Genomic DNA, 5,600 nt, shown 5'->3' with positions numbered 1-5,600 from the left:
TAATACATAAATATGACCTTAAACTTTGATAGTGCACAAATATGACCTTTAACTATTCAAAACTGCACAAATATGACCTTTAAATGACTCTTCACTATTATTTTTTCATTATTTTCGGCTCAAAGATGAAAATGACATCTAATTTCTTTTGTCGTTGCGAAAAAAGAGCAATATTGAAGATTTATTAATTAGGCGGATTAACCTCATATGAAAAAATCGAGCGGAATAATATATCTAAATATTATTTATCTAAATATTAAATTAAAGATGAAACTATACTAATAATAAAAAAATTATAGTTTTAATAAAACATTATTAAATTAATGTTATTAAGGATAGTAGTAGTAGTATATCAAATTAACATAATTAAAATGTTATTAAATTAACGTTATTAAAACATTATTAAATTAACGAGGGGCGGACCTACGTGGTTGCCATGGGATTCACCCGACCCCCCTCGGTAAAAAAATTACGTTGTATATATATAAGATGAAAAATGTATATTTATATACATATATTAATGTTGAACCACATGAAACAAGACACTTAGATAGCCCAGTGGTGTTATTTGCTTTTCTTGGGCGCTTCCTTCAGCCTACTGTGCAGATTCGATCCCTGCTAATGACTGTTTTTTTTTAATTAAAAAAATACTTGGTGTTTCTGCTATAGAAATAAATAATAATAATAATAATAATAATAATAATAATAATAATAATAATAATAATAATAATAATAATAATAATAATAATAATAATATAAACAACGTCGATTTAAAACAAAAAATAAAACTTTGACAGTGCACAAATATGACCTTTAACTATTCAAAACTGCACAAATATGACCTCTCTCCAAGTCAGCCCTTTTAACGACATGAACGACATGACACAGTGTGATTGGATTACTTTTTTACGTAGGCGCGAGTGAGACTCACGCATGGAGTTGCAAAATCGGAGGTCATATTTGTTTAGGTTTTGAATAGTTACAGTTCCTAATTGTGCACTATCAAAATTTAAGGTCAAAGTTATAATTTGGTGTCAATTTTAGGGTCATTTTTATGTATTAACTCTAAAAAATAATACATGTGGTCAGTTAAAAGTCATTGTTGTCAGTAAAACATCATGCATGATAATAAAGTACAATAGTATATCATGCATTACTTATATATGGAAGTTTAATGTATAATTGTGTAATGCACATTACGTTTTAACAACTATTTATTATAATAGTTGCCAAATTACATAGTATATACACACCCACGACAGGTCGACAAAATTCAAAACCCTTATCATGGGATGTAACGCAATAAACAAGTATTTAACTCGTTATATAATGTCTTATGCATCCGAATGTGCGATTCCGAATATATTTGGTTCAGCATACAAATATAACAGGGCATTTTTCGATATCCATCTATTGGTCCACCTCTAAGGATCACAATCGCCTTTTCTTTTGCGCGTCAAACTTTCATATAGTTAATATCAACTCCGTAAACAACCTTCATCTCTTCAATTATGTTCACTGGTGTGTGTATTCTCTTGTGATTAATTAATTTTGATGTTGTAAATTCACTCACAAAATCTGTTGCCGCAACTAAATTATTCAACAACTCCATCGCTAAGACTGCAAGTGTGCCTTGAGTCAAATCTTTTTATCAAAAATATTTTCGAATGATTCATACAAGACGCCTTCAACACCCATTTGCAGTTTATGTTACGACAGTGCAGTACATATCTGCATCAAATTTTTACACTGAGTCATTGTATTATCCAAAAGTTCTAAAAATCATAATTTCAGTAAAAATGAAAAATTTGGGTCTGACACAGTTTTATTATACATTTGAGCGAATGTATAATCATATGTTATACATTTGAAATTTTATGATTAAATTCCCCAGAACCCAACTTCAAAACATGAACTTTTCCAAAACGTCTGATAGCATATTACCATACGTTAAACTATCAACAAATAAAGACAACACTTATATGTCATACCTTTGTTACAACGACCGTTGACGCAATCGAATCATATTCACTACCTTCGATACAAAGTACAACCCCTGTTTCTCTTTCAAACTCGATTTAATCACTTCAATTTTTTGCGTACTTCGTCGAGATCCAATTCCATGGCGATCGCAGCAATCAATTTCAGAAAGTTAATACTTTCAGAAACAATAATGACATTACTTTCGTATGATTTATAACTGATTTTCGATTCCCAGACACCGAAATGACCCAATAATATGGGGATGTTCATCTTCTTTTTTTCAGAAATCAAGAAAGAAGTCGACTTTTTTATTCTCAAGAACATATATCAATAGTTATGAAAATTAACAGTAATGTTTAAAAGTTTTTTTGAAATTTAAATTTCAGTTACTATATTAATTCATATACTACTAAATTATAGGTATTTAATGGAGTAATTTAAGCATATGGGTATTTAATCCATTTTTGACCTTTGAGGAGGGTTTGACTAGATAAGGAAGGGACTTGGTCCCAAAAAAAATGCCGGAGGGGCAAAATGAGACTCGAACAATTCATGCACAATAAATAATGATAAAGATCAGTATTGAATTAGAAAGAGCGACCCAAACTAACTAAAAGGATAAAGAAAATGATATCTTAAATGAATACATGTGAGTACATGCTTAATTCAGCTACAAGAGAACTTTTCATTTATCTATATAATAAATGAGACTTCTAATTGCAACGAGACAAACACTCATTTACTTAGCAAAATTTGACACAAGAAGGTTAGATCCTTTCTAATAGTTCAACTATACACAAACTTAAAAGCATAACAAATGAAGTAATCTGACAAAAATAAGTAAAACGCCTGACAGTAATCTCTTCCAAATTGAACCAAAGATATTCATGTAGGTTTTGGTTTTAATACAAGAGTTGTTTATACAACAAAATAGTGATCATGCAGTGAATTCGAACTCTTAAGCATGAAAATTTTGAAAAAAACCCAACCAATTTCAGTTTTTCATTTTATGACGAATTGAAGATGCTATAGTCTATACCCACAGCTTCACTACTGTGTAAATGGATCATCAAACAAAACAAAAACGGAAAAATACTAGGCCTTTATGAGAAGAATAAGAATCATGAAACTAAACAGTAAGACGAACAACTACGACATGAATATTGATTCAGCAGACGATATAACAATAACTATTACACGTAAATTCTACTTCCATCGAGGCTTTCTACAATACATAATCCCACCAGAAAATGAAAAACTAAATACAACTATCATAAATTCGAAGAGACATAATCACACGAGAAAGAAAAGGAAAAGGATGGACAGTTTACCTTTTTAGGGGCAGTGAACCGGGACTTCAAGCTAGTGAAAATTCTCGCCACCACTGAGTTGAAATTGGAATTTTTTCTAGAAATTCGTGCTCAAACGAGTCTTATCGAATTTCTTGGCACCGAAATCAATTCTCTTCAAGCAAAAATCCCTTGCCTTTGGGGTTCTTCGTTGTATCTATCTCCCCTCCCACCTCCTCAACTCTGTTGAGGGAGTATTTATATAGGAATTTTACGGTTTCAAAATTAGAATCTGTTGATGTGGGATGTGGTTCTCGAAGGGAATTTTGGAAGGAAAATTTTGAATTCAAGAATAGATAAGGTTGGATGAGCTGGATTCGTACTATTCCGTACAAATTCGAATATCGATTTTTTTAAAATTCAAATCGATTGTTGGATGCGTGGGTCGCTGGGGTTTGCAGTTGGGTTGGGTTGTCATAATTGGTATCGGGTTGGGTTGGTCGCGAGTTGTCGAGTTGAAATCGTTGTTGATTGAAATTGTGGAGTTGAAGCTGGGTTGTTCTGGTTTGGCTGCTGGTGCTAATATTATCTTTGTTTTACGGTTGGTTGAAGTTTGGTGTTGTATGGTGTTAAAGAGAAGGGAGTTATAAAGTGGGTTGGGTAAAGGGGTTATTGGGCTGGCTGAGGATTTAGGCTGGTGTTGAGGAGGCTGGGTTGCTGTTGGTGTTGTTGGGCAAGTGGGTTGGGTCGGCTGGTTTTGGTGGAATGGGTAAATTAGGTTATTTTTGGGCAATGGCCTATTTGATTAGGATTAAGTCCTTCATTTAAATTTCAGCCATTCTGAAAATTAAATGGTCATTTGCATTGCAATTGTAGCCAACTGATTTTAATTGTGGCCAATTTTAATAAATTGACTCAAATTGAATTGCGATTCAATACGAATTAGTAACCAATTTAATTCTAAGCTTTTTGATTTAATAAAATCAAACACTTATTTTTTCAAATAAATTATTTTTGAGAATAAATTATATTTAAATCAAGACTTTGCCCATTCGAATTAATTTTCAAGATAAACCTTAGTTAAAATCTGACTCATGAAATAATTATTTAAGTAAGAAAATTATACAATTTCATATATTCAAAAATATATAATCACTACTTAAAATGACAAGATTACGTACATATATATTTTGAAAAGTTTTTATCCGAATAAAATAAATATTGTAATTTTATTTAAAATCGACCAAACTCAAAATTAAATTTAGTCTTGGAGGAAAAAAAATAGGTGTCAACGATCAACATCATTATAACTAGTACAACATGGCATTACACAATGGTCGACATAACAGTCATAAGTTGAAGAATTACCATCTAAAATAATAAAGTGATCATAACGATGTCCAAACCCATAAAAAACATTATCTAAAGTTGTCCTTACACTACCGCGACTAAAAAACAAATCGAAACCAATATTTGAAAGAACAGACACAAATACTAAGCTTCGTCGAATCTCTAGAGCATATAGGACATCATGCAACATTAAAGACCAGCCTCTACGCAAGTCTACTTTGCAAGTTCCAATCCTCTAACTTCAAGTCTTGCATTACTTCCTACATAAATCCACCTTGATTAAGATGAAACTCGATGGAACTCTACAAACGTTTCTCGATCTCGACTCACATGGTCTGTGACTCCTAAGTATACAATCCATATAGGATGAGATTCTGCTTAGGATAATGACGAGCAAAATGCCTCAGAACTTGGCAAAAATTGTAGCACTTTATCTTTCTCTTGTCTTTCTTCTTGAAAGACCTTTTTTTCCTTCTTAGAATTTGGCTTGTTCTTTTTTATCAGAGGATCCTTTTTCGATCTCTTTACCCTTCCTGTTCTTTTTCTAATTCTTCTTGTAGTTGAATCCTGAAGACTTCTTACCACTTGTACCTGCCATAAAGGCATTAGAAACAACTTTAGCAGCAACAAACCGCTCATTTTCAAGTTCAATATGACGAGAAACATCAGAAAAAGTTTTGATGCTATCAATGTGGGTTAATTTAACCTTTAAGTGTTACCTGAAATTCAAGGAGGGGGGGGGGGGGTGAATTAAAAATTTCCTTGAGTCAACTGTTGAGTTTTGACAGTTGACTTTCTTGCAAATCATTATACTTCATAAAACATATTAGGTTTAAATAAACAGGCAAGTAAATAAGCAACTTGAAATCAGAGCATGAAGATTTATCCTATTTTGGAACACTAATGTGGTGCCTAATTCCAGTCCCCTTGGATTTTAAAGTTTCCTTAGATTTTTTCAAAGTAGAGCCCGAGTATAAT

The 5,600-nt window shown here is 32.1% G+C and overlaps 1 long non-coding RNA gene across 1 annotated transcript; it reads right to left on the bottom strand.

Annotated features, from left to right (window-relative positions):
* Positions 1-1,123: 1,123 nt before the first annotated feature.
* Positions 1,124-3,920, bottom strand: LOC107842327. The gene is made up of 2 exons (XR_007045192.1): positions 1,992-3,920; positions 1,124-1,731 (listed from the first exon to the last, which is right to left on the bottom strand). It is a non-coding gene; the product is annotated as an uncharacterized LOC107842327 (long non-coding RNA).
* Between the last annotated feature and the right edge of the window lie 1,680 nt (positions 3,921-5,600).

This window comes from Capsicum annuum, chromosome 9 (genome assembly GCF_002878395.1).
Source record: "Capsicum annuum cultivar UCD-10X-F1 chromosome 9, UCD10Xv1.1, whole genome shotgun sequence".
Classification (NCBI taxonomy): domain Eukaryota; kingdom Viridiplantae; phylum Streptophyta; class Magnoliopsida; order Solanales; family Solanaceae; genus Capsicum; species Capsicum annuum.
The sequence above is the reverse complement of the archived record's forward strand: the minus strand, read 5'-3'. Positions and strand labels throughout refer to the sequence as shown.